We start from the raw sequence: 11,081 nt of genomic DNA, 5'->3' as shown, positions 1-11,081 counted from the left end.
CAATTCTGTGAATGATCCTACGAAATGTTTATTGATTAGGGCTGCACAAAATTTTACGAGATCATACAAGCTACACAGGTGTATTATTTCAATGAGTTATCGAATATTTCGAAAAATTCAAAGAAATTTTATTATTATATATTAAGATCTTTTTTTTTTTATCGTTATACTATTTTTATTCAAGAAAGCATCTACATCTGGTTTATTATTTAATTAATTGCGTTAAAATCGTAGTTTCTCTTTGATGGAACATCATATTTAAATTGGAATACTGTCAAAGGTTTGTGAAAAGGAAGTAAACAATTTCTATCATCAGTTACGTGATATTGCATAACGTTACGTATATCAGTTGCGTAATTTTAATAGAAAGAAATCATAAAAATAACTGTCTATATTCATTTTTATGCCATTTAAGAGGAGTTCAGCCTTTTTATAAATACGTACCATCAAAAAGAAGTATAAAATATAATGTATACAATAGATAGCAATTTACTACGATCGATACATTCAATCTTCAACCTTACCACATTGCTCCTAGCATAATCGCTCAAAATTAAACTTATCACATACGTTAACATTCAAAATAAATTTTTCGATAATACAATTTTTATTCATAAATGACTTGTATAGTGTATCGCACAAATTATTCACCCCACTGTCTTTCATATATCAGAAATTTAGAACTGCCGATATATGTACGTATTGTTACGTCGAGTAGCACTCTCCTCCACCGGCTCGCGTTTCGCGGGCAGGCTGGCAAGCAGAAGTCTATACATTATTGCGGCGCGCCTTTAATATCGTGTTTTTAACCGTCGCCGGCGGCCCGCGGTAGGTGATCCGGTGTCGTATATCAACACAATGCGTCGACGAGCGTGCGGTTGCCGTCTGGCCGCGAGTTCCGGAAACTTCGATTCGGATCGGTTTAATTGTACGTGTTCGTTGGCGCGTGCGGCGGCGTGATCCTAGGGTGGTGGGGGTTGTCTCCCCGAAAGACAAAAGAATCGGTTCAAGACTTTCTTTTCTCCATCAAGCATTCTAACTCATCAGTAGCATTCGAACAATCAAACGCATCAGTCGCATCAGTAGCATTTCGCATCATTCATACAAGTCATTCGTATTTCACACGATCTCGCTAGAACCTATTATCCGTACCCTCAACCACGATTAGAATCAATACTTTCTGTATAAGTTATTGTTATAAGTTCTGTATAAGTTGTTATAGTGTTATTGAGATACAAATATATCTATATATATATATATATATGTATATATATATATATATATATATCTATATTCTACAACTGTGGAATAAAGTGCATTCATTGAATCACCCCTGTTATCCTAAACGAAACACGGGGAGCGATCAGTTCGCGGCGTCGATTAGCCTAATCGTAGCGAGAATTTACGCCTCTCGCTGACGCGTTCCTTCAAGATCGCGTCTCTCCGCGAACGGTCGTAACACGTATTATTTCTTCAATTATCATAAAGTTCCTTACGAAAATTTTCTTAAAGTGCATCCTTGCATGCTGCAACGAGGCTTAATGTCTTAATAATTGCTTGCGAAAGAAACTATACGTGTTAACCGCATACTTCCAGCGCAAGAACTACCTAAAATTCGCGATCGATAACACGTCACGCAAGAAACAAATGCTGTCACCGGCAGTGACGAGTGAATGGCTCGTACAGTCGGCCGGCGAACATCTTGATTGAAATTTAAAAAGATCAGCCGACAGAATTCGCGCAATGGAAGTCCGTATCAGGGTGGAGGAACGATCATTAACTTCCCTCAATACAAATTCATGACACTTTTCTCGTTTGTCTTCATCAGGTGTGTATAGTGAAAGTATTTGAATGTTCATAGACACCTTTAATGTATGTATTAGGTACGTGTGTCATATGAAACATTTTGAAATTTCATGTACGCTGTAACGAGATAGGATCATCATGACTGTATTAGTAAAATTGGTGAGCAATAGCAGCTATTGTTAAATGGCAAATTGACAATATATCTGGCTTTGAGACCAGGGAGTAATTTCATAGGAATCGTCTTTTGTTTAGTTTGCAGTTCCTTCTTGCTTTCGGATGCAATTTATCAGTGGCCAACGCCAAAACCGCGATAAGTGCACTCTCGTTCCTGTCCGATCACGAAAGTTTTAAGCAACGCTGGGCAGCACGGATGGATAGTACTAAGATGCGTGACCGCTTGGGAACTCCGTGTGTGATGTTTGGTTTTTTTTTACATCAGCCCAGTATTTGAACTAGCTAAGAGGATGACGCGAGTAGCAACTGCCCGAAGAAGAAGATACAATGGGGCATGAAAGGAAGGACGACCCTGATGAATGCCGACAGGTATTACCGGGGTTTGTCCGCCCTTGAAGCAGTGGAAGTAGGAGGGAGAGGTTTTTAGTGGGGGTATGGCAACACATCCGCCCGAGTCCCCCACATAACCCAGCGGCGCGGGTCACACTGGGCATGCGTAACACAGCATGTTCCCCTCCTCACGCAAAAAGACGTAATATATCAGTATCTTGGCTTAGTCTTCTCCACTGAACCCAATTTCACTGATACAGATAAAGTCTGTTTAACTTCTTTATGAAAGACCTCACGTAATTTGCTTCCAATTATTTAAGAAAATATTTCAACCTAACAGCGGCGAAGCCTACATTCATTTGAACCTAATTTGGCCTGTTACTTTGATGTATACTTGATATCGTATCCTGTTATCGGATGACTGCTTCGTCCGGAAGGGCGGTCGTTTGATTAACAGTTCAAAGATTGTCTGGATATCGAAACTGAACTTGATTGAGTTTTATAATTGCTTTTTAGTGGAGTTGGCTACTGTGCCCATTACTTTAGCTCCCTCGATTCTTCCAATAAAAAATTTCTTCATTCAGTCTGATCATGCATAATCTTTGTAACGAGTTTCCCTGCATCGTGTAATTTTTCCATGAAGAGTGAACCTTATCGATACCGTCTGGTTCTTCGATTAATGCTGTCATAGGCGAACCAGCAGCTGCTAACGCTGCATTTGCTAATTGTTGGTCACACGGCTATCTCTCGATTTTCCATCCTTTGACGATTTTAAACGAGTTGCAAATATTGACTGCTACGCAAAAAACACGCTTCATTTGCACCGTATTACGAAAGAATATGAAAAAGAATGAACGGAACGAATCGAGAAGCGAAAATATTCTTCCTGTTTGTATTCTGCTTTTCCTTTACTTTAGACGTAGTGACATGTAAAGGATATCAAAGGCAATACTACACGTGCAATCGAACGTAGGAAGCGAATGGAATACAGCCAAAGTAAAAAATATTTGTACAGTAATTGATTTGAAAAGAAAATGTAGAATATCGCTTATTAAGGAAATTTTAATAACTAAAAAAATATGTATATAGTTTTAGGAGTCTGCACAATAATTTCCAGAAAACAGAACATAAGATATCTATGTTCCTTGTGAAAATATTAAAAAATATCTAAAAACTGGCATTGAATTTATCAAATTGACGAATAAATACGCGAAATATTTTTCCGTTCTTCGAAAAGTGCTCTCTCTCTCTCTAAATCATTTCTTTGTAAAATATGGGTTCCTGGAAATATAGGTATTTTTTCTTTCAAGCGGTCTCGTATATTTCCAATAACGTCTTTTGTTTAACTATTGCGTAGGTGGTTTTAAATGTTTCCTAACAAGTTGAACGCTTACGTATCAATAGTATTATTGCTTTGAATTGTTATCTTGCATCCGATTCAGGTCAAGAAATAATTGAAAGAGCTTACATGAGAAGAACGAAAAGATATTTCAGATTATTATTATAAGTCCTTTTTAATTTTATAAATTCAATACTACGGCGGTTTTAAACCGTAACAAAATCGAAGGACAAACCGACTAAATAATAAAATAATTTTACCGGAATAAAGTTACAATCAATTAATTTTAGCGGAATAAAGCTAGCATTTAAAATTAATTAATTTTAGCGGAATAAAGCCAACATTTAAAATTAATTAATTTTGGCTTTATTCCGGTAAAATTATTTTATTATTTGGTGGGTTTCTCTTTCGATTTTGTTATGGTTTAAAGCCGCCGTAGTAAAAAATTAATTAATTTTAGCGGAACGAAGCTAAAATTAATAAATTTCGTTTGCTCAAATACAAGGTAATATTTATTACGTACATGTTTGTAGAATTTTTTAAATATTTGTTAACATTTTCACAGAATACATAGATACATCGCTCTTTCTGTTATGATAATTATTTTAAAGGCTTGTAAGAATATGTCCAATATCGAATCCGTTATATTTCTTATCAATAAACGATGTTCTACGATAGTTTTGCTGAAATTAATTACTATACAAATACTTCTTACGCTGATGTTTGTTATAAAATATTACAATACTATAACGAAACATTTAAACATAAATGATTACAGTCATGATACCATTGTTGGTAAAATTTGAAACATACCTACATAGAAGCTACAAGACAATTGCAAACGTGCACTTCGCAAATGGTACATTGATATGTTCGTGCGGTCAATTATTCATATTGTTAATAAGCTTCGCTGTTTGGCGCGGCGACACGTAAATATTACGTTTAAACAACTGCTCGTGCTGTGCTCAATTTTTTAACCTAAATATGTGTGTTAACAATAAATTTCTTGTAACTCACATACCTATCTATTTTTCATTTACAATTGTAGTATTATATTGCAACATTAATTTTCAAAACTTTTGTACAACAATATTTGTAGATACAACGTAGTCGAAATCGTCTGTGATAAATATTTCAGTACTTTCATAAATCACTGTACGAGTACATAGACTTTCATCTCACTGCACCTTAAATAGATAGATTGTTAAGAAGAAACGTAGAGACCGTGACGTGCCTATCAATTATCCTCGATCGATCTATTCTTCGAGGCAGAATTGGTTGAATTATCCTAGCTTGTCTCTCGTATCTTTATAATTCTGTATTTATTTTTCTGTATTTTTCTGTATTTTTTTCTTTTTTTTTTTTTTTTTTTTTTTTTTTTTTCGTTAAATTGTAATAGAATTTTCTATTTAATTGCTTAATTATACCGAATATAGGTAGCTCTTTGATATCAAACATTCTTCTATCGAAAGGATCGATGGGTAAGATATAAGCAGGAAGTAATTGCTCGGACATGATGAATAGTATGTGATGCATGAACTTTGCAGAATGCAGGGACTATTAAGACGTACAGACGTGCATTTATATGATGCATCGACTTTTATTACTCTGTTAAGTGAAATATAGAACGCTTTTTATTACTCTATTTAGTATATTTCAATGTAAAATTATGAAGCTGAAATGTTGAAAATGTTACGTTTAACGTATAATGAGATATTGAAATATCTCGAATAACGAAGTACGAGTTATACTTTGAACAGGATCAAAAATGAGAATGTATTTCGATGTTGAGCAACTCCGCATTGAAAGTCATAATTTTATTAAAATAGTAATAAATATATATTAAATATTACTTATAATTAAATAATTTAATTTATAATTCAGGAAAGTCTATCACGTTATTACTGAAAAAAAGTATATTTATATTATCATAAAGGTTGCGCTGGTTTCTACGTTAATTTAAAAATGTTCATATGTATAAATAAGTAAAATACGAATACGATCAACGCAATTAGTTGCACGTAAAGCTCCACGACTTTATTTACATCATACTATATCTCGAGATAACATGGAAGAAGAAATGTGAGATTTTAAAGCTTTGAGATATTTTCAGTTCGTAGGAAAGAGTATAAATATAATTTATGAAAGTCTGAAATGAAAGTATGAAATGAAAGTATGAAATGAAGGAAATATCCTCTTCTCTTAAAATCGGATAATTTAGAAAAGATTTATCTTCTTTCAGGGCTGACTAAATTTCAAAAAATTTCGTATAACACGTAATGTATTCATAAATCCATTTTTGTAAGCCACTGTATGTTCCATAAACTTTATAACCTGGCAAACACGGAGATGGCACCCCGCTAAGGGTAGCTACCCACAGGCTATATTTCCTTTTTTTCCCCTAATCACTAAAACATCATAAATAATACTTTACCAAATATGCTTCGGGACAAATTGAAAAAACCAAAATAAAATAAAATAAAATAGAAAAAAAAAAGAAAAAGAAAAAAAAAGAAGAAGACTATGTTCGAAAGCTTAGTTCCATCCTACGCCTTTAGTCTCTCGAGAGCATTCGTCTACAATTTACAATTACGTTACGTATTTTATCACACTCGGTACGAAAATAATTGCAAGCTGAACGACACGATGAGTGCATGCTAAATTAAAATCAAATAAAGTCTGGCGACTGACAGAATTTCAAAGTAATGATTTCCTTTCTCGCGGGGGCACATTTTCAAAAGGAGGATCAAACGATCCAAACCGATTACAGCTTAATCTTTCACGTTCGATACTGCGTTTCGATTTTATAATCAAAAATTCAAATAATAAAATATTCAAATAATCAAATTCAAATTATAGTATCGGATAAGGTTACCCTGGCTTCCCCTTTCCTGGCTTCCCCTTTCCTGGCTTCCCCTTTCCTGGCTTTCCCTTTCCTGGCTTTACTAGATGTTGCGTTTCATAACACATTATCGTGATTCGCAGAGAAGAAAGGGAGGGAAACATCGCAGAAACTTGATTTTCCCGTCGACGGTGTTTTTTTTCTTTCGGCTCGCGCGTTTCAAACAGAATGAAATAACAGAATAATTCACCGGGCAGGTAATCGTACGAGTGGACTTTAAAGTTCTGCTTTGTAAATTGCATACAATTAGCGCGTTCGTTCATTTCGAAACCGTATCGGAAATGTCGATTAAGAGAATTTAATAAAACCTGTAAAAGTACTGTAAGAGGATATACTTCCATATCATCACGTAATTGTATGAATTATTTATTTCATCAAATTATATATAGTTCAAGATATATAAAATGATACAGACCAAATGAAATCATACATTTTTTGCGATTTGTAGTGTTTGGTTAGAAATAACGTGCCGTGGGTTTGTTTCGAATCAGGACAGTTCTATTTGATCAAATTCATAGCATCATAATCTGCAACGTAAATTGTATGGCAAACAAGAAACATGTTTTTTTTTTCTATTTTATCTTATTTTATTTTGGTTTTTTCAATTTGTCCAGAAGGATATTTGGTAAAATATTACAACTTGTTGGTAAAAAAAAAAAGGATAAAAATAAAATATAGCTTGAGGGTAGCTACCCTCGCAGGGTGCCAACGTCGTGTTTGCTAGATTATATTTTTTATGAGGCCTATTGGGCGTTCCCTTTTTAGTGAAGAAACATGTACGGGAAATTCTTTCTATAAACGAATATTTTAAAAGGTAGGTAGACGTTGAATATATCTTAATAGATGTAAACGTCGTCAATTGATAACTGCAAATCTGAACAAAATATTCTAGATAATATTCGATAACATAAACATATATCAAATATCTTTCCGACATACTTTGCATATTTCATTTGCATAAATATCATACCTATATCTATATTTCTTGTTTATTAGGATATAAAATTAAATTTATACGTTATTTTTTATTTATCTTATGAATTTAAAGAGTGGTTATGATGGCATCGAATGTCTAACTGAATTCTTTTAGATTTCAATACTCGGGAATAGCTGTTAACTGAACTTGTTTTTCCGTACACAGCTAAGGGATCACGCAAGATCCTGTACGTTTCCTGCACGATCACTTCGTGTAACATGGATTACATTCTTTGGCTTTTCGCGCGACGTTCACCATTGCTGTTCGCCTTTAAATTTTATTCGAAGGGAAAAATGCCAGGTACGCGCGTCGAGGCAATTACGGGATAGCAAATTAGATATCAACGACGGAGGAAATACTTCGTATTTTAATGTATATTCGACTCCTTCTTATTGAACTATTCTATGAAATATTTAGATAAATTTTTGAAGATTTTATTTATTACGAATATTTTTCTGCAAATAGCTTTTACCTTTGCAAAATCGTGTACTAAGAATGCACTAGTGCGCGTGTGTATACATGTGTTCTATGAAATCCGTAGATGAATTTTTGAAGAATTTATTTATTACAAATATTTTTCTGCAAATAGCTTTTACCTTTGCAAAATCGTGTACTAAGAATGCACCAGTGTGCGTGTGTATACATGTATTCTACGAAATGCGTAGATGAATTTTTGATAATTTTATTTTCTACGAATATCGTTTTGTAAATAGCGTTTTGCCTTTGCAGAACCGTGTACTAAGAATGCAATGATGGGCGTGTGTATACATGTATTCCATGAAATCTCTAGGTAAATTTTCGAAGATTTTATTTATTACGAGTATTTTTTTGTAAATAGCTTTTTCATTCGCAAAATGGTATATTAAAAATGTAATAATGTGTACATATACGTGTGTGTGTGTGTGTGTGTGTGTGTGTGTACTAGTATTACTATAATTACTAATAATATATTTGTTTAATAATAATAACTAGTGTTTTTAATGTTACTGTATTTATCAATATCTACATTTTAAGAACTATTTCCAACAGAATAATAATGTCAGTATAATATCGTGTTATCAATAAATTCGGTGTTAAACTAAACTAAACTAAACTAAACTAAAGTAAAGTAAAGTAAAGTAAAGTAAAGTAAAGTAAAGTAAAGTAAAGTAAAGTAAAGTAAAGTAAAGTAAACTAAACTAAAACTAAACTAAAACTAAACTAGAACTAAACTAAATCGCAATCTGAACTTTAAAATAAGCAGTGAGAGCTTTATCAAAATCCGCTTTTCACGAGAAAGAAAGCTAACAGCTTGAGACGTAGACAAGCTTTTCCAATACAGATTGCAATGTCGATTCGCGGAAGCATCCAAAGAGGAAGTGGACGATTTCGATTCTAAGAAAGACGAAATGCAGCGATTCGATTCGAGGCAGAACGAAAGTAAGAGCAAACCGAGGCCAATTTATTTTTAACGCGTACCAGTATAGGATCATTGCACTTGCCAGCGGATATTATCTGCTTATAATGGAGGATTGATTACATTCCATTCGATCAGTTTCCATATCCCGCGATTTACCTTCCATTTTTAAGCTGTTTCAGCGAATGCAAATGTAGAATGCGTTCGTTCATTTGCATTGAAAATAATACGCGCTGATATTGGAATCTTTATTATTGTTATTTTATCATTGTCAAACCCATACATGTATATAAAACCTTATGTTTAAGATTTTAAATTCACAATTCTTAGATTTACCAAACAAATTACGGGACGAAAATTGCAATGGAACTCGGCGTACGATATTGCGCATGCTGATCTGCTAACCTCGTGCAAAATTCTGCCCGACAACGTGATGTACGAATACGATCTCTTGCTTTACAATAAAACGAATAGAAACTGTAAATGTATTACTTCGTGAAACTTACCTACTAATTACCAACACAGCGCTCAAAAACACAGGGGACCTATTAAGTACAATACGTATCAAGCAGTTAGCTAACTGTTGCAACCTCCTTGAAAACTTTGAAAAGTATGTACGTAAAATGTAAATACGGAAGTATGTGTGGCTGTTATAATATGGTACTAAATTGCAATAAAATTTATTTATTATGTTTTATTTTGTAATTTTATTACCGATAAGGCTCGTTATAACATAAAATATTGGTATTACCTCATGACGAGTACACTCACACAAGCAACTAACCGATCAATAAATTAGTTCCGAAGATAAATTCGATGCAACTTTTATGGTTCTTGCTGTACGGTTTTTTACAAGGTTTCCCTGCGGGCGTATTTGGTCGTGATGTTTTCATTGGTATTAATATCGATTCTGTACGTTCGCCCTTTGTTTGAATAAGATTTATTAATTAATTAAATAGGATCAAAAAGCATAAAGAGTCAGTTATCCACTGTATTAAAACCTGTCGAAACCTCCGATATTTCCTATATTTTTAACAAAGTTAAAACGCACGAGAGAATTTTAATAATAAACGTTTTTAACTTCTCTGATGTCATACACAATTTTGTTAATAATTTATTTTTCCACCATTCGCTCTTTACAGCTCATATTCTTTTTATCATATTTCATATATGGTGCTTTGCGTCGGCGTTTTAATCAATATTCTGAATGTTTGCCCTCAGAGAGCGTAATGTAATAATGAAAAATCAGTACGCAAGCGATTCGGTAGAATGTAAAGATATTTTTCGATAAAATATAGTAATAAAATAAATAATATATATATGAATATATATGTATATATATATAATGTATATATGATTATAGAGAGTATTTTCGCGGTATTGTATTTGTTATAGCATTTACATTTAATATACTTGTATTTTTATGCAAATTCACTTTCTTATGAACGAAACTAAAAATACTTTCAGCCACTAAATATTATAAAGAGCATTATACTTCGGATATTCTGTACATTTTTTTTACATTATATATACTACATGAATGTTTGGATTTTTATGATTTAGGAGACAGTTGTGCAATACACTTCGTCTTACGATTTTCTCTTTCTATTCCTATATCGCTTTCTTAGCTCGCTCGCGTACACTCCATCTTCATATCTCTATGTACGTTACACAGAATTGTTATATTTGTTTGTTTATTCAAATAAAAGTGCTAATATTTGGTGAAACAGCCAGAACTAATTTTAGTTCGTTGTCTGTAACAGTCGATACTGCGCGACTCTCCTCTGCACGATATATTGTAATTAGAGAAATGAAACTTCTGTATGCGATCTTAATTCGATAGCCAGAAACTACAGTATGATATTAATGTTTCGCACGTTAGAATATTCTCTCATAATGTTGCTAATTAGAAAATAAACAGAAATATTCTCACGAAGTTTGTCCAAAGTCGGTCCAATTCGCGAACTAAGGACAGTGATGAAACACACTGCCAACGTCACGGAGATCCTCCTTTGTTTCGAGTAAAGTAATTACTTCATCGCCTCCCGCATTTCGTATGCCAGCCGTTATGTAAATTAGAATTTTGCAAGCGTGCACATTTGTCGGGTTGCGGCTTACATTACGCGCTTTACGGTTTATACGACTTTCCACTGAAGAA

Source organism: Bombus pascuorum, chromosome 16 (genome assembly GCF_905332965.1).
Source record: "Bombus pascuorum chromosome 16, iyBomPasc1.1, whole genome shotgun sequence".
NCBI lineage: Eukaryota > Metazoa > Arthropoda > Insecta > Hymenoptera > Apidae > Bombus > Bombus pascuorum.
This window is presented reverse-complemented; position numbering follows the sequence as displayed.